The 19,802-nt window shown below is 37.9% G+C and overlaps 1 long non-coding RNA gene and 1 pseudogene across 2 annotated transcripts in view; one reads left to right on the top strand and one right to left on the bottom strand.

The window, feature by feature from the left end:
* Nucleotides 1–7,074, top strand: part of LOC308612071 — a 440,886-nt gene extending 433,812 nt beyond the window's left edge. Inside the window, exons 2-3 of the long non-coding RNA XR_014015067.1 lie at nt 6,473–6,611; nt 6,937–7,074. This is a non-coding gene — a long non-coding RNA (uncharacterized lncRNA). The remainder of the gene's footprint in view (nt 1–6,472; nt 6,612–6,936) is intronic.
* Nucleotides 7,075–7,872: 798 nt separating this feature from the next.
* On the bottom strand, nt 7,873–8,852 carry LOC308611773 (RNA transcription, translation and transport factor protein-like; annotated as a pseudogene). Its single transcript has one exon. The product of its transcript is annotated as an RNA transcription, translation and transport factor protein-like (transcript).
* Between the last annotated feature and the right edge of the window lie 10,950 nt (nt 8,853–19,802).

Consider the following 19,802-nt stretch of genomic DNA (forward strand, 5'->3'; position numbering starts at 1 on the left):
TATGTGTGCAACTGGGTGGTATCACTTAGAAAAAGGGGGCTGATGGGAGGAGCAGCTTTTGAGAGAATATCAGGACTTTGGTCTGTTATCTTAGATGCCCTGGTTTGATATCTTAGATGCCTTTAGGTATCTAAGTGTCTGGACGGTGCTCAGACTGTACTTTGTATCCAAAGGTATCCAAAGCCACTTTAGATGCAAAATGTTTAAAGTTGACCTTTGCTGCTGCCAAAATAGTAGCCACTGTGGGCAGTCTGCAAGATGGCATCTTAGGTTTCTGAGGAAGAAATTAGAATACACAAAGGGGGAAATAAGTGTATAATTACGTAATGTAGATTTCATATTTAAATTTATGGGAAAAGCAATAATTAGTTGGCTTTTGGTTTTAAATGGAAATAGCCACTCATTGGGAAATAATTACTCTAATTTCAATTCATTTTACTTTAGATCATTCTGTGATGAAAACAGTTACCAGAAAAGTTCTCCAGATGGAAGGAGTGCCAAGTCAGAGGTATATAACGTGTTTCAGTTCTCTCGGAAGAATTTCTCTTTAATGGCTTGTTTTTCTTTCTTTCTTAAAAGAAAATTATCAAGGTACTTTCTGCCATCTTAAAACTAAGTTTTTAGTCAAATGAAATGGCTTTTCTGTTTTTGAAAATGTTGTGTGATGATTTAATTTAGGTTCCCAGATAGGCAGATTGAAAACCTTTTAACTTTTTATTTTCTGGAACATATAATCATTAGTCACAAATAGTCTTTTTTTATTTTTGGTGATAAGAATGAATAGCAGGAGCACCATTTGTGAAACCAAATCTAATATGAAACTGTTTCTTGTGAGTAAATTTGAATTTTGAAACAGCAAAACAATAAGGTTTAATATAAAGCAAAATAAATTTTTATGTTTATGATCTGCCAATTTCTCAGAAAGAGTTTTGTGGTGAGTTTAGTTATATACCAGATACATTAAAATCACCAATGGACAACAGATCTTTTATTCAGGTGCCCTCTGAAAGTTTTAAAAATTTGTTGATTTCATATCACTGAACGGTCCACTTTAAAATGGTTAAAATGATAAATTTTCTGTTTTGTGTAGTTTACCACAATTTTTAAAAAATGTGTTGTTTGAAGATTTTGGGGTTTTATAAAGGTATTGTATTAGCATAAAAATGAAAAATGTAAAAGACCACCTCTAATCCCATTATCCTATCAAGCAATATTTACATTTTTATTTTCTCTTCCTGCTGTCTATAAACATAATTCCACATAGCTTCAATATAATTTGCCATTCTTATCTTTTCGCACTAAATTTAAATTCTATGATTCCTAGTTATACTTTTTAACATTGTATTCACAAGGTTTCATTGAGTTGGTCAATTTTTTAAATTGGTGAAAAATTGGAAATAACCTAAAATAAACTATTGTAAACATCTTCATAAATACAGCTTTTTTTAACTTAAAAATGTATGTTTTTGATTCTCTATTAATCAACTTGCTTGGACAATAGTGTATTAAATAAGTTGTTAAGAGTGTTTATGAAGTCAAAAAAAGCTTATGATTGTCTGCCAATTGTTATTTCAAGAGAGTGGTATTTTAATAATCAAATAGTACATACAAAGAAGTTAAGATTTGTGATATCACACTAATTAGATACTATTATTAAAAATTTATATCATATGTAAAGCATTCTTAAAATAGCTAAGTTGACTTTTGCTATGATATTAGAAATGGAAATATATATAAATAAAACATGTATATGTAAAACATATTAGGAATTCTGTAAAATTAGTACAGAATAATAGGGCATCATGGAATGAGAAGAAAACAGTTAAACATTTTTTTTTTATTTAGCATGATTAAACAAAATGGAAATGTAACTGAAGTATACAAGCTCATTGAGCTATTTCAAGAGTAATTTTATTTCTTGGGCTTTTTTTTTGTATTTGCCTCAGTTATTTGGGGACATAGAGGTAAGCCAAATCAGTATCTGGGTATATACCTAGATCCAGGTGAGTATAGGGGTGAAATAATGGTGTGAATTGTGTCACATTTATATTGTAATTATGTATGCCTAAAAAGAGATGGGAACTTTTATTAGAAATTTTTTTTATCTCCTAACAAGAAAAGTGTAATTTAAAAAATTTTTAATACAAATGTATTTGCATTAGTTTCTGAAAGTAAAGGAAGGGTATACACATACAAACCACATGCATACAAACATTTTTTTTGATGGTAATTAAGTTAGAAAACACAATGAAATAGCACAAAATGAACTGAGCTCCTATATATATATATATATATATATATTTTTTTTTTTTTTTTTTTTTTTTTTTTTTTGCGGTACACAGGCCTCTCATTGCTGTGGCCTCTCCCGTTGCGGAGCACAGGCTCTGGACACACAGGCTCAGCGGCCATGGTTCACGGGCCCAGCCACTCCGCGGCACGTGGGATCCTCCCGGACCGGGGCACGAACCCGCGTCCCCTGCATCAGCAGGCGGACTCTCAACCACTGCGCCACCAGAGAAGCCCGAGCTCCTATATTTTTTTAAGAGGCATGTAAATCACACAGGATCGTGTGGTGATTATCAGTAAGCTACACTCTATGAAATATTTGTCCTATATTACCGTATACACTCCATTTTACCCTGCATCCTAATGCTGTTAAAATATAGTAGAAAGCAGCAGCATAGCACACGGAGATCAACTTGGTGCTTTGCGATGACCTAGAGGGGTGGGATAGGAAGGGTGGGAGGGAGGCTCAAGAGGGAGGGGAAAAGGGGACATGTGTATGCATATGGCTGATTCGCTTTGTTGTGTAACAGAAACTAACACAGAATTGTGAAGCTATTATACTCCAATCAAGATCTATTAAAATAAATAAATAAAATAACAAAATATAGTAGCTTTGAAGGATAAATATAACCATTTTAACCTATGATGTTTGTTTTCAGTAAATTCAAATTAAATATTTAAATGTGAATTTTAATATATGGCTTGTTCTAAGTAAAATATGAACACGTAGTTCTAGTTTTTCAAACCAAATGTTTCATATAAAGATACTTGCCTCTGTACTACTGAAATATAGGATAAGTCTCCACATTTCACTCTTTTATCCAGTGGGTTTCATTTGCTCTTTGGGTGTTTTCTATATGAAATCAAAGGAGCAGTGAAGGTTGACAGGCTTATAGGAGGGTAACATTGACTCACCTACCCCCCAGCAACTTGCAGCCTTATAACTTGTATTGGTTTTACATAGAAACATTCATCTTAAATTTAAATTTTGTTCTACTTCTGAAGATTCTGTCTGGCAGAAGTCATGGATGTATCTGTGTTTCTGTGTCCTTGAGATTCAGAAATGCCAAAGGTGTTAAAGATTCAGTAAACATGAGTGTTTCTGCATGATACATAAAATGTATCATACATTGGGACTTTAAAAAAAATTATTTTTTCATTTCTGCACATCTCAATACTTTTGTTTTAGTTAAAATAACTTGTTACTGTAGAGAACTTATATTTTTTAAAAATGCTGGCTTATGTAAAACCTTTGTACAAAACGATCCTCTTTTTAATGGCCTTGGCATCATTGTCAAGTGCCTGTTTGATTCCTTTCAATGTGTACACGTGTGACAGTTGCTCTGGAGACCTTTGGTGCATCTTGACTCCTTCTTTTCATGTTTTGCCAAACATAGGCTTGGCCGCAAAGCAATCTGTACGTAATGGAAGGAAACACTCTGCTGGTAAAGAATGTTATGGTCCTGAACCTCTACCACCTGGTGTGTCTGGTTTCCAGCCCTGGCGTACTGCAGAATGTGCAAAAGGCAACAGGTAATGTGTTGGCATTCCCTGTCTTTTTCAGTCATTTAGAGTTCTTTATTTTGGAACTTCTCTTATGTGGGTGGTCTCTGGTGCTTTGTATACAGGAAAAAAGGTAACTCACACATGGCTTCTGCCTAATGAGCCCTCTAAGGAAGAAAAATAAAAAGTAATTGGGAGTTTCAAGTTGTTTCTCAAGTGTCACAGGAGAGGTAACCCCGTGGGAGTCTTGAGGAGACTAAAATTATCACCAATTGTGCATGTGAGAAAAGTTTCATTAAAGGCAGGTGTAGTTGAGTGAAGCCCTACAGCACAGAAGTAGGAATTTGGATTTGTACGAATGGGAAAAAAGCCATTTTAGGCATGGGAAATAGTTTAATGCAGAATGGATGAAAAATATGCATTAGACTTATTCTAAATCAACTGGCTTATTAACTCAGTAAATCAGATTTAGTGAGTCAAACTAGCTTTACCTGATTTCTTATCCAGGGGATGGGTGTTCATAGTAATTTTTGTCACAGAACAGTAAATAAAATGGGTGAACTATAGCTTTAGGCTTGCTAAGTGAAATAGATTGCTCTAGATGATCTTCAGGTGACTTACTTGGTAGCATTCACAAAATTGGGGATTAACAATTGCTTAAGAAAACAAAGAGAATTGATTTTAAATAGTACTTGAAGTAGTTACTGTGTAAAATATCTGTTCAGTTGCTCATGTTAAATGGATGTTTATAATCCCCATTGGACAACTGACTAATTTTTTGCAAATGGTAATGTGAATTGCTGTTGCATGAACTATAGTGTTGAATCCCCAGTCTTTGCACTTGAGTTTAACAGCTCTGTGGTTTCCTATCTTCTTCTTGAGACACTTAATCGCAGGTCCATCCTAGTCACACAGGGTGGTAAATTAGAGAACGATTAATATCACCATTTAAAGAAGTGAGACTGAAATCTCAACCGCCCTGAACATAGGAACTAAAGGGGCCTCTCAGCAGTTCAGAGAGTTATTACCAAGCCAGTCGGCTGAATTCTGTTCTGTTTTCTCCGTAGCAGAGCACTCCAGGTCCTGGTTTTGAGCTTGTTTATTTTTATACACAATTCTGTATGGATACTATCCATAATACTAAATAGTTGTATTAACTGGGTTTAACTGGTGATGTATTTACATGAAGATCTAACTTCGTTTTGTTGATATCTTTTTAGGGGCTTTCCATTCATCAAAGCTCGTGATGTATGTAATCAGTTGCTGGTGTGTAGCTATCATATTTATGATATATAGGGCTTGAATTGGGTAAGGTGGATGGTCATTCTTCTTGCTTTTTAAACGGACAGAGCCTTACAAGAAGCATTTCCCTCTCTGAAATAAGTAAGTCCATGTAAAACATGTTTGGTCGCTCTCCCAATGCAACTGTGTAGTTGTGTGGATTTGGCGCACAACGGGCAGCCTTGTGGTTATGTCTGTAAACAAGGAAGCCTGTTTTCCAGTCCGCAAATCAGCTGTTACCCAGTGAAACGAACTTGACTGCCATTTCTGACCCCTCACATGGAGCTGTCATACTCAAGAATGTTCATATGTTTTCAAGGAACGTTGTTTGCGGGCTATATGTACAAATTCCCGATCTGAAAGCCAAAATAAAGCAACATCTCCCAAACTTCTGCTCTCTCACCAAGGTCACATACATTCCCTTGCTTATGGCCTCATGGCAAGCTAATACTGTCAGTATCAGATTCTCCTTCCCAGTGGTTCTGGGAGACTGCATAGTTGCTCTGTGAAAGGCACCACTGCTGAGGTTGAGAGAAGAGCATCTTGGGTGTCAGTCCTGCCCTTGCATCCCCAGAGAGAGGGGTGTGCACCTCGTTCTCCTGTTAGCGTTTTCCTATGCTGCAGGATTTGCTGCTTGTTGTCAAAATGATGTCCTAGTGACTTGTCTTCTGCGTGGTTCTATAATCCCAGCACAGTTCTTTATGATCTGTAGACTTTTATGGGGTTGTGGCCAGGACAGTTTTTAAATGTTTGGAAATGTCCTATTGAAGAACATTGCGGTGGCAGTGAAGCTTGATGGGAGAATTGTATTACTGTTACCCTAGTTTTGGCTTAAGGGTGGTGAGAAGATGAAAGCTTTGATGGGTCAGTTTTAGTTGTGTATGTGTATGTGATTTATTTTTTAAAATTCTAATGTCTATTATTCACAGCTTAGATATGTTGACATTCTGATTATTCATCAGTCCCTTTACTGATGTATTTTCTATGAAAAACTACATTTTCTTCCACACTGTTTTTGTGTGATGGGGAAGAATAGATTTTTCATTTGCAGTATAAAGTTGATCTGAGAAAAAATGTTTACCTTGGATCTTCACTTGGCTTCTGTGAAAGAAACAATAAAATAATATGGGCAATTCCCATTACTAATCCTAACCATGTACAACAGAGGTCTGTAGAGTAACATAGCAAAAATAAGTTCCTGTAATTTTACTTAGTCATTGCCTGTTTTAGACTAAGGAGCAGTGAGAGACATTTATAAATAATGATACCTCAGATCACTTTTGTTAAATGTCCTCTAATATTTGGATATTTGGATCTGGCTTGTGTTATCTTTTTTACAATCTTGTCTTCTTTCTTTGCACTTTAGTGTAACAACTCTATGATTTCTTATCTTCTTCCTCAGACACTCAGGTCCATCAGAATTTCCTGTGACTGTGACAGTAGAGAGTCCTTCCTCCTCAGAAATCGAAGAGGTCGATGATTCCTCAGAAAGTGTTCAGGAAGAGCCAGAGAAAATCCGTTTGAAACAAGAAGCATTCCAGGTACAAAGTTATCACTTTAAAGCTATAGCAAAGATTATTTTTCAAATGGAAGCCTGATTGCAACACTGCACAGCTTGTGTGAGGGTTCTATTTTCTCTTCCCATCTGCATTGTATCCCCTTGAATGGTTCCTTAAGCTTAGACCAAGGTGAATGGTGGACATTTGAAATCTAAGAAATAAAAATCAAAACATGTCATTAGTAATATATTTTCCTTTCCTTAGAACCTTAGTATATTAGATTTAGGGAGAACCTTAGTGGTCATAAGATAAGGAAATTGAGTTCTGAATGAATATAGTCAGCTGATTCAGTGCTCTTGTTTTACAGATGAGAAAATTGACAGTTCTAGTTGAACTCTCTTTTTATAAGAGGAAAATATGGCCTCATTTTAAATAAAAGTAAAGTTGAAAAAAGTTTTGATGTTGATATTCTCCTTTCCTAAAATCAAAAATATCAAGAAGCTACATTATATTACCAAATGAACCTGACCTCTAATGTCATTCCATACTTTTGTTTGTATGGACAGAAAAGAAAAATTGATTTTCATAAGAAATTTTTGCACCTCAAAAATAATATAATTATTTTATTTCAACTTTAATGCACAGCTGAGCATTTCTAGTAAATAAAGGAACACCATTTGGGGGGGACCTTGTCTTTGTGCTACAAAGTCCATGTTTAATTTTTAAAAATTATTTAATATGATTTTCTTTTCATATGAAGTATGAAACTTGACAGGTTTCAGAACTAATTATCCCATTATTGTAGGACTATGGGAAGTACTCTTTGATTTTTCAAAAGAGAAAGTTAGATTTTTATTTTTTTAATGAAAATTAATGATAATATAGAGAAATTTTAAGAAAAGAACTTAGAAACTTATGAAATGTTAGAGTAGGAGAAATCTATAAGTCATGTAGTGTTACCCCCTTTTGTTTTATAAATGAGCACTTACAATTTGTACCACGTAAGTGGTTTATCAGTAAATGGCAGAGTATGACAAGACCCTAGAGCATCTAACCCGCATTCCTTGTCATTTTAGATGTGGTGTATTCATTTCCTTCACGAGTAGACCAGGAGATTGTATTTCTAAAAGCAATGATAGACACTGGGGAAGACCAAGAAGTTTAAACACTGGGACCACAGAATAGCAGATTCAGAATGCATGAGATCCCTTTTAGCTCTTCTCCATTTTGACAAGACACTACAGTGATGGTATCAAAGTGTTTAAGTATATAAGCCCACAACAATCAAGAGACTTCAACATAGTTTTTTTTTTTTTCACCTTCCCAACTTTATTAAAGAAAATGCAGTGATGGTAAATATCTCTAGAACATAGTCAATTTTCTGGAATTCTTCCCTTGAAGACATGACATTTCCAAACACATGCCAAAGCGTACATGGTTCCCAACTGTACTAAGTAGGTGAGAAGCTGAAATCCTAAAATGTTCACCTTCCAACTTTCCCCAGTCTGTGGTCTGTCTTTGGATTGGCAATAATCACCTGAACAGCTACTGTGGCTTCATTAATCTTTGTCTGTAGCTCTCTGAGCTCCTCTATTTGCAGCAGTCGCAGAATTTGAGCAGCTTCATTAAGAACTGCATGTGTTTCATGAGAAACACTCCTGTGTCAAAACCAAGAATATGCTTGTCTAAAGCAACAGGCAAGCCCTCTTTCGTTTGATTTGCTTTAGCAACTGCATCCTGTGTCACGCGCTCCTGGACCAAAATGCGAATTGCCTTAAGCATTACCAGGTAATCATCATGACGCTGAATCTGAAGAAGGTTAGCCAAAGCCATTACACCACCTTAAAATCAGGATTATTTACATCCAAATTGATCAAGGGCTCTGCATTTTTACCTGCATTGTCAGCGTTTATTATCTTATCAGGTACCAAGTCCTTGTATTTTTCAGCATTATCTCCATATTCAAGTCTAACAGCTAAACCAAAAAGCCAGTCGATTGCTTCTGGTCGATCTTGAATCTTGAAAGGACAGTTAACATCTCTGAGATACTTTTCAAAGAACTTGGGCCAGTCACTGCTGTGGATGTTTCTTAAATTACCTCTGTCTTCAATCTTGTAGTGTCTGATTTTCTGGTCTTCGAGCCAAACAATAAAGTTTCTAAATTCTGTTTCATCTTTACAGTTGAAGCCGGCAGGGTTGTGGTAGTCGAGGGCCGTCAGCTTGCGTCGGAACATGGTGCCCGCTGCTCGCTCCGGTCCACCGGGCTGGGGCCGGGAGAGGAGAGGCGAGCTTCAACATAGTTTTGAAAGACGGAAGACAGGTGGAAGAGTATGAAACTGAAGCAGTAGAAAAGAGGAAAAGCATCACCTAGAATATGCACAGGGACCACCTGCAACTGAGGTGGATTCTGACCCCACCTGCAGAAGTAGCCCCATGCTCAGGTGTGCATGTAGGAGAGAGGGTGGAGTTAGTTAAAAGTGTGACTGAGATTGGGGAGCTCATTGAAGGGTTGTGTTTGGAGGAGTGGACTCCCAGCCCCGCCCTCACACTCCTGAAATGAGATGATTTCATTTTGAAAACAGTGAAACTGGCAAGAACTGGGGCAGCTAGTTTGAGTTTTTACACCCTAGAAAATTGTGTTTTGGGGGGATCCTATTACAGTTACTCCCTGCTTTATCCTGCATAAGAAACCAATAAATCGTTGACTTCAGGGAGCTTTCTGCACTCATTCTTAAATAGAAAATAACTCTCATTTTCCTGTTAGTTGAGTAAGGCTTACAACATGAGAGAGGGGGAAAAAGAGTGAAAACATATCCTAGTAGGACCAGGGACAATTTAGGGAACAAAATAATTTAAGAAAAAACCCTAATTAGTATCCTGAGAGAGGTTTAAAAAGAGCTAGCAACTATAAAATAAGACTAGGGTGTTAATGAAAAAGAGAATGGTCTGAAAGCAAGAGAGTTCTCCTGGAAATGAAAATATGGTTGCTGAAATAAATTCAGTAGGAATTTAAAAAATTTCTCAGTATATAACAAAGAAAGACACAATGGAAAATGTGATAGAAATATGTTAGAGAGGCTTCACCTGGAAGATCCAACATGTTACGATTAGAAACTCCAGACCCAGAAAAAAAATGGAGGGAAGCTGTCAAAGGGCAACAAAATTCCCCACAGCTGAAAGTAGACATCAGGCCTCAGATTGAAAATAGTTATGCAAGATGAGCAAGAATAGACTCATACCTAGGCACCCTTCATTGTGAAACTTTAAAATACTGAAAAAATAAATTCAAATAGAATATAACACTGAGAGGATACATCCATTCCAGAGAGAAAAATACTGGTCACCTAAAAAAACAAAGTTAAAATCTGACTTTATCATACTTGTCATCAGCACCATGGATCCTGGAAGGCATTAGAAAGATGCCTCCAAAGTTTTTCAGGCACATAATTTTCACCCTAGGGGTTTGTATCCAGCCAAACTATGAGTCATAAGAGGAGGCTGAAGAAGATATTTTGTACACAAAGAAATTTGAAAAATTGACCTCCTGTGCTACACCTTAAGCTATTTATAGAAATAATCCAGCAAAATGAGTCAATAAACCAAGAAGGAAGGTAATAGGGGATTCGGCGTAGATTGCAGCTAGTCTAGAGTGGAGAGGCTTCTATTGATTGTGTGATTGAGAGCTTAGAAACACCTTGAGGCGTATTGTACTTACTAGGTATCAGGCATGGTTGGAAGGGAGGAGGGAGAGGAAGAGGAGAAGGAACTTGAACTCCAGAGGAGAAAAGGCTATACGGACATAAACCTGAAGCCAACTAAACTATGGTTGATTTTTAACCTACTATTGGTGAGGAAGGGAAGAATCCACTTTAACTTGCCACCACTCAAGATGTCCCCCTTTTCAGTGACACACAGGGGTAATGACCACCTATCTAAATGATTGTCCAAACCAGAACTTGTGCAAACTCCTTACACTTCAATAGTGTAAGGAGGCGCTCTAATGCTGTAACATCAGGACAACAGGTATGAACTGGAACAGCCCAAGGCGGCTTGGGGTATGTGGTCACCCTGCACAAGGGCAGTGACACTGGCCCAGTATGGAACGAGGTGTAGTCTATACACGGAGACACAGTACATCTGCAGTGGGCAATATTAATTTAATTGTAATAATGCAGTACTGTCTTGGGTTGCAGCTTTTATTGTCAACTTGCATGTAATCACAAATAAGTAAACTATACTTGCTATGTATTAGTATTAACTTGGTATGTACTGAAATGTATTGTGTACTAGTATGTACTTAGTATATATTAGGCTCTAAATGTTTTTGCATATATTAACTCATTGAATCTTCTGAATAGCCTTAGGAGGTTGGTGCTAATATCATTCCCACTTTTGAGAACAGGAAGCTAAGACAGGGAAGGAGCTTGCCCAGGCTGTACCTAATTTAAGGTTGGATCGAGGCTTTGAGTTTAGGCTCTCTGCCTGTTCTCTTAAACCTTACTCCATACTGACTCTCAAATAACAGAAGACTTAACTGCACATAGAATAGAATATAAATTTCAAATTTGACAACATAAGAGCTAGGTTTGGAAAGTAGACAGGAGGTAGAAAAAAGGGAAGATGGTATGAATGTCCTCATTTTACAAAGCATGACGTTGAGAGAGTTTCTAGTTGATCAACAATGTAGGTTTTCAAGTATATCACTACAAGTCAAAGAGATCATGAGCAATGGAATAACTCATGATGACATAACTTTACTGAGCAGTGTGGACATAGGAAAGAGTGTAGAGGAACTAAACCCTTACTTGTTAGTAAGTCAGAAAGTGAACAGATAATGCCTCCAATTTAGTGAGAAAATAGTCATGTGAGAGTATTACTTGGAAATGGAGAAGAATTCAAAATGACAATAGTTGGACCTCCCTGGTGGTGCGGTGGTTAAGAAACTGCCTACCAAGGCAGGGGACATGGGTTCGAGCCCTGGTCTGGGAAGATCCCACATGCCGCAGAGCAGCGAAGCCCGTGCGCCACAACTATGGAGCCTGCACTCTAGAGCCTGCGAACCACAACTACTGAGCCCACGTGCCACAACTACTGAAGCCTGTGCGCCTAGATCCTGTGCTCCATAACAAGAGAAGCCACTGCAATGAAGAGTAGCCCCCACTCGCCGCAACTAGAGAAAGCCTGTACACAGCAACGAAGACCCAACACATCCAAAAATAAATAAATAATAAGAAGAAAATAATAAAAAGTAACAATAGTTGATGTAAAACTCATAAGAAAGGAAATCCAAACAGCCAGTAAACACAGAAAAGTGTACGACTTCATTAAGTAATAAGAGAAAAGTGAGTCAAAACCAAGGAAACTACATGCCAATCAGATTGACAAATACATAAATAAAGTCTGGTAGTATCAGGTATTGTAGACCTGAAGTACTATGGGAATCCTCTACCCTGTTTATACTGGAGTGTAAATCGACACAACTACTTTGGAAAGCATTTAGCACTCTCCATCAACTGAAGGTATATAAATAGCCTGTGAGCCAGCAGCCCTCACCCCCACCCTGTGTAAATGCACCAGAGTAACGGGTACAGCATGATTCCTGTCCATGATTTGCATTAGCACAAACTGAAAACAAACCAAATGTCCATTAAGAGTCAAAAATAAATTATGTGTATTTGTACAGTGGGAAAACTGTCCAGGAATAAAATTGAATGAACTAGAGCTACAGGCAGCAATGTGGATGAATTTTTTAAACCAATGTTGAGAGAAAGAAATAAGATAGAAAAGACTTCATATACTATGATCCTCTACATAAAGTTAGATGTTGACACAACTAAAAACTCTTTTGTTAGGGATGCATACAGGTTAAAGGAAATGATTGTCAAGAAGTGAGGATGGTGTTTAACTAGGAAAAGGGATGGAGCTTGTGATGAGAAAAGGATATGGGGGGCTTTTGCGATGCTGACAAGTATCAATACTTTCAAGTAGTGGTTATGTAAGTATTCTCTTTTTATTTGTCACATTGACAGTTTTGTTCTGTGAACTTCTCAGTACACATATCATATTTTACAATTAAAAACCTGCGTAAAGAATCGGTCGCTTCTTGAGTGCTGGATGTGGGAGTGGGATGAGACCATTTCATTTTAAGCCCTTCACTACTGTTTGCATTCGCATGTTCATTCATTCAGCATTAATTGCACATGTTCTATGTACCAAGCACTCTTCTAATTTTATATGTGTTTTAGCTCATGTAATCCTCACAAGAGCTCTGTGATATGGGATCTTATCTCCATTTTATAGATGAAGAAGTTGAGGCCTAGAGTTATAGAACTTGTCCAAGGTTATATACCTAGTGGGTAGTGCCAGGCCCATTTGCCTCAGAGAATCTGAATTTTTACAATATAATCTAAAAGAGAAATTTAATGACTAATTATAAGCAAAAAAAATTGCACATTAAAGAAGATGACAAGTTTTCATCTATCCAGTTAGAGAAAAACACAGAATCTGTCTTTCACACACGTACATCTTGTATTGGCAGGGATTTTCCTTATTAAGCAATTATTTATTGACCGTCTACGTTGTGCTAGGCACAGGTGCTGGGGATAAACACTTAATAAAATACACCCCCTATCTTCAAATAACTTGCACTCTAAGTGAGGAAGGACCAACAGTTATAGTAGAGGTTATATACCAAGTGATACATCGCTGATGGCAGTTTAAAATCTCAGAAATCTTTTGGAAAGAAGTCTGGAGATTGGTACCTCAGAGCCTTAAAAATGTTCATTTGCTTTGATCTCAAACTCATTTTTATGGATTTATTGTAAGAACGTTATTCTCAATATGGAAAAAAGCCTTCATGCATAAAAATGGTTATTTTGTCTGATAATGTTGAAAAGTTGGAAAGAATTTAAATGTGTGAAATGGTTAACCAGTAAACCCACTCAGTGGAATATTTTGTAGCCCACACAAAAAAATCAAGGTTATGAATCCCCTGATTATATGAGAAATGATTGATTTCAATGTTAAATGGAGAAAAGTTGAACATAAAATTTGATATCCAATATGATGGGAGCTCTGTCCCAGAAAAATCACCCTAGCCGGTGTACAGAAGGGAGGAAGGAGAGCAGATGACAGGAAGGAAAATTATTCCAAAGCCTTATCATTAGTCTTGTTTAAGTAATAGACTATCAAGCAATTTTACTTTCTAACTTTTTTGGTTCCATATTTCCATGTAAGGGACATGGATTCTGAATACTTTGTAGGAGGAGGGTACACTTTTTCACAAAAATTTAACACTGTGTTCTAATTCCCTCCATTAGAGGGAGAAACTGTTGCATGTAATTGCACTTTGATGTGCTATTTAGAACCAGTCAGGAATTTTAGTCTACTTTCCTCTGACCGTGGTGAGGGTTTTTTGTTTGCTTATTTGTTTAGAATTTCTTTGAAATCAGTTTTAGAAGATTGATGAAACCATTATAGTAAAAGTAGAGGAATTTTGCAATTTTTTCCCCTTTTTCCCCATTGAAAACTTGACTGGCTTTAGTAATGGAACATTAAAGAATTTGAAGTTCTTAGACTCTCAATTTTTTAAACATGTTCTGAATATAAAAATATATGTTCATTGAGCAAATGTTTGAAAACAATGAACAAGTTCTTGAAGGAAATAAAAGCCACCTCTGCATGTACACACACCTAATCTGCTCTTTTGTCTTAAAAATTTATCAGAAATATTTTGCCATGTCACTAAATACTCTTCTACATCAGAGAATTTGATTAAGCTTATGCATCATCTCCCAGGAAAAACGCACAGATATATTTTGAATGTAGAACTCCTGAAGCCCATTCATTAACTCTGGTTGAGACCTCTTGTCATTCTTTTCTTAGTGGCTTCATAGCACATTCCTTCAGACGGTGAGCTGTTTTTATTTAAACCAGTCCCAATTTGGAGGCTCTTAGCTTTCTTCTAGGGTTTGGTTATAAACAATCTTATGACATCATGTTGGTACATACATCTTTGCCCACATCTTTGATTTTCTTAGGGTAAACTCCTGATGTAGGATTGTTGTTAGGTACCAAGAGCTACTCTCCAGAAAGTGATACCAGTTGCTCTCCCAATGATGGCATACGATAGAGTTCCTCATTCTTTAAGTGATTGTTCAAAGCAGTTAAAAGGTATAAATATACCGTACTGCTTTCTTAAGTATAGGAATTCTGATTGTTTATCACTGCATAAGAAACCACCCCGAAACAGTGGCCTAAAACAATCACAGTAATTTATTTTGTTCACAAACCTGGAGGTTGAGTAGGATATTGATTCTTTTACTACACTCTTACTGACTGAGAACAATACCTATTTGACTAGCTCACAGTTCTGCAGGTCAGAAGTCCAGGCACAGCGTGACTGGGTTCCTGCTCAGATACACACGGGAACATGTGAGTTCCCTCCTGAGAGTGTTAAAGCACATGAAATTTAAGTGTAAGACATTGAGCCCCAAACGTTGGATGTTCACCATAGTTTGTGTGGGTCACAGAGTGGAAATCAAGATGTCAGTCTGGCTGTGTTAGCATTCAGAGGGTCTGGGAAAGAATGCCTCCAGGCTTCTTCGGCTTGTTGGCATAATTCAGATTCTGCAGTTGCAGGACAGAGGTCCCCATTTCCTTGCTGGCTGTCAGTCGGGGGACAGTCTCACCTCCTAGAGGCCTCTCACTTGCCTTCCCTGGCACAGCATTGGACTTCTTCAGAGCCGGCAATGGAGAGTCTCCCTCTTGTCCCTTTTGTACTTCAATTCAGGAAGAGTTCAGGTCCTTTTCATGGGGTGCCTGAGTAGGTCCCATCCACCTAGAATAATCTCCCTATCTTAAAAAAAATCAACTGATTTTGAACCTTAATTCCGTCTGCAAAATCCCTTCACTGCAGCACCTAGATTTAGAGTTTGGATAAGTGGAAGGTTTGTGTACGTCAGTAAGTAGGAGTCTTAGGGGCTCTGTTAGAATTCTGCCTATTGCAAGCAGTGTCCCCACTTCAAGGACCAAAGTGTTTTAGTTCCTAAAACTCCTAAGAGAGTTTATCAGTGTTCATTTTATTTTATTGACCTTGGTGGATGGGAAGACTACCACCTCCGTGAGCAGGAATGGCAGCCAGCTTCGTGGCTCTGCTACTTAGTGGTGTGACCTTGGCTGTGCTGCACTACGTACTCTACTTCTCTGCCTCTGTTTCCCTCATCTGTAAAATAACGTGGAGTTCGTGATTGTTCTTTCCTCGTACGATTTTTTTTTTTAATTTATTTTATTTATCTATTTTTGGCTGCACTGGATGTTTGATACTGCTCACGGGCTTTCTCTACTTGCGTCGAGCGGGGGCTACTCTTCGTAGTGGTGTGCGGGCTTCTCATTGCGGTGGTTTCTCTTGTTGCGGAGCACGGGCTCTAGGCGCACAGGCTTCAGTAGTTCTGGCACGCGGGCTCAGTAGTTGTGACTTGGGGGCTCTAGAGCGTAGGCTCAGTAGTCGTGGCGCACGGGCTTAGTTGCTCCGAGGCACGTGGGATCTCTCCGGACCAAGGCTCGAACCCGTGTCCCCTGCACTGGCAGGCGGATTCTTAACCACTGCACCAACAGGGAAGTCCCCTCTTAGGGTTTTGATGATTAGATTTATTTAATGCCCAGGGAACTCCAGGAACAGTGCTTGACTGTAAATTGCTTTAAAAGTGATTACTTTTGGGGCTTCCCTGGTGGCGCAGTGGTTGAGAGTCCTCCTGGCTGCCGATGCAGGGGACACGGGTTCGTGCCCTGGTCTGGGGAAGATCCCACATGCCACGGAGTGGCTGGGCCCGTGAGCCATGGCCGCTGAGCCTGCGCGTCTGGAGCCTGTGCTTCGCAACGGGAGAGGCCACAACAGTGAGAGGCCCGCGTACCGCAAAAAAAAAAAAAAAAAAAGTGATTACTTCTTAAAACACTACTTTTGTGTCTGCAATTATGCAATTTTTCTATGTTAAGCATGTTCATTAATAGGACTTCCTACTATAAAGAGACCCACAAATAAAAATAGAACTTTTCTTTCTTGGTCTTAACTATTTATTTCTGATTTGCTATGTTATACGCATATGCCTTTTATGGTGGGCTGCCACAAATTTATGCTGGAAAAAGTGGAATTTAAATAAATCTTTACTATGCTAATTTGATAGATTTTGATAATACATTTCACTAGCATGGTATGATATTACCAGTAGCAGACTAAAATCTGAGTTCACTGCTGGCTCTGCTCCTAAAACCTGACGAGGCCTATAGCTGGAAAGGCTTTTGGATATTATACTACGAATTAGTTATAACATTTACTCTGTTTGTTTAGGAAAAACTGGAGGAGTGCCTAAAGCAGTTAAAGCAGGAAAGAGTAATAAGACTTAAAGCTGATAAATGAGTCAATGAAGTAAACAATTTCTTATACTTTCCAGAGTGTTTTGGTTTTATTTCGATTTGATTTTAAGCCATATACACATAGTTTGTAAACTTTAAAACTGTAATATGTTGCAAATTGGTTGTATCATATGGACTTTTGCATTTGCTGGTATTTAGTGATCATATGATCTATATTCCAGAAAGCATGTTTTTAAAAATGTGAAAATCTCATTTTGTGTGTGTGTGTGTGTGTGTGCTTTCTTATGACATTAGCTTATTTTCTGTTCATAATTCTTTGATTCAAGAATGCACTTTTTGTGCATATACTGTATATACAGTAGCATAAAAGACACGATGAGACTCTCCCTGCAATGAATTAGGAAAGTGAATCATTTAAATAAATTTAAGATATTGGAAAACTTCTAAGAATGCAATGAAAGATAAAAATATATACTCTAAGAATTACATTAGGTAATGTGCATGAAAGCAGAGCATAATCTAAAAAGGTCTATCTAAATATACTTTATCAGAGGTTGAGCATAGGGAGGAATTTTTCAAAGTGCATCCACTGGATTGGCGGACACTCATTCAATAAATGGTGAGCACCTGCTTATATAAGGCAAAAGGGGCATCATGAACATAACAGCCTTTCTGAGAAATACTGGAGTTGAGCTTATAGGGGGTTTTAAGTGCATAGGTGATGAGCTGAAGGGAAGAGTGCATGGGAGTGAATATTTTGAAGGAGCCAAAGAAAATATTGGTGATCGTACATTTAATAAATTGGGTTGGTTATGATTTAGGCCTTTTGTATTTCTTTTTTTTTTTTTTTTTTTTGTGGTACGCGGGCCTCTCACTTTTGTGGCCTCTCCCGTTGCAGAGCACAGGCTCCAGACGCGCAGATCCCGCGGCCATGGCTCACGGGCCCATCCACTCCGCGGCATGTGGGATCCTCCGGGACCGGGGCACGGACCCATGTCCCCCTGCATCGGCAGGTGGACTCTCAAGCACTGCGCTACCAAGGAAGCCCGATTTAGGACTTTTTAACGTAAGCATTAGATATTTTGCTCACTAAAGTTAATTGTTAACATTCGGCAGAGTTGTAATATGTTTTGTTCCAATCAGATTCTATAATTCACTTTCTAATTTAAGGGAAACTTAAAGCAGGTAATTTTCTAATGTGGAATGAGGCTCCATTATGAATTGAACCAGTTAGAAATGTGATCTTTTGTGAAAGATCATTAATAAAATGATAACTTTGGTTTATTTATATACCACCTAAGCGTTATATAGGAAACTTTGTTGGGTGCCTGGGGGTTTTGGTTATTATGTGATATGGTCTCTGTCTTTACTGGTGGAGAGTTAGGTTAATTACAGATTAATTACATTTTGAGTGTTTTAGCTTTGTTCCTTGAAGCTAGACAAGACTACTTTTGACGACAATGAGAAAAAATCATCATGTCAGACATTTTCAGTCTTCTTTTATAGCTGGAACGTGAAAATGCCCAGTTAAGAAATACAACTTTCTCTTTGTCTGAAGCCCTTCATGCCCACTCATTGACAAGCATGATCCTGGATGATGAAGGTGTTTGGAGCAGCACTGAGAATTCTTTTCAGAAGTTCCATGCTTTCCTGGTTTTCCTTAAAGATGCTGGGTTAGTTCATTTCTCTTCATGGCATTCTTCTCTTTGCGACTCTAATGGTAGTTTGCTGAGGAACTGGAGCAATTTTCACCACTTACGTGGCCATATTTAGCCAAATTTAGTGTAATTATAGGTAATATAGTTGACGTTTTAAAATGAGGAATTAAATTTTTTAAGAAATGCAAATAGGGGAGCCTGCTTTGGTAGAGTGGGGAGCCCATTATAAAAGAGTAACCTGTAGACAGAGTAATTAGTACCTACAGTTTTTTGTAAAGACTAAATTGAAGGCAGTTTTTCATTGAAAATATTCGGGAATGGATAAGAATTTTCCTCTCTTTCATTTATTTTGCTTGTTTAATAAGTTTGAATTAAAGTTATTTTTGTCTTAGACATAAAAATTATTATTAATCTGCAGGGAAGATATAGGTCAGTGGTTCTCAACCACGAGCAATTTTGCTGAAAGAGGGAAGTGGAGATTGATAATTGATGGAGTGGTGTTTTGTTAGTGAATGAGCTGGTGTTGGGAAGGGAGGAACAAACACATTCTTGGAAACTGGAGGAAAGGTGGTAAAGAAGTGTGGGAATGGAGGTGTGACAGGCAGTGGATGGGATGCATGGTACATGTTGAAGCTGCTAGTGAGACAGTGGGATGTCTCCTAGAGGATGAATCTGGAAAGGGCTGAGAAGTTGGGGGAGAGAGAGGCTTGTAATCTGGAGTAGGATGTTGGCTTTTAAGATTTTAGAAGTATTTTATGATTGTAGCTCTGGGGAAATCTTAATTGCTCTTCTGTGATTATAATAACCTTTGTCTTTTCTCCTTTCCTCCTCTGGTCCAGGCTTGGGCAGCTGGCTACAATGGCTGGTATAGATCAGTCAGATTTTCATTTACTAGGTCGTCCCCAGATGAATTCTACTGTTAGTAGTCCACCTAAAGAAGAAAAGAAGGCACCTGAAGAAGAGAAATCAGAATCAAAGCAGAGTGCCCCAGGACCAATGCAAAATCTCCAAGTAAGTGGAGAGGGCAGCACTTAATGATTCTAAGAGTGATTAGCAAAAAGGAAATGACCAAGTCACAGAGAAAATAATAATGGTCAGTCTCTAATAGTTCACATGCTCGCGAGCTAGAAGACTCTGGAGTCCTCTCCAAATCTGAGATTAGTAAATGTGGGCCCATTTCATGATACCGTATTGTTGTACATAA

The sequence above is a fragment of the Mesoplodon bidens genome (genome assembly GCF_964165515.1).
Source record: "Mesoplodon bidens genome assembly, chromosome: 2".
Lineage (NCBI taxonomy): Eukaryota > Metazoa > Chordata > Mammalia > Artiodactyla > Ziphiidae > Mesoplodon > Mesoplodon bidens.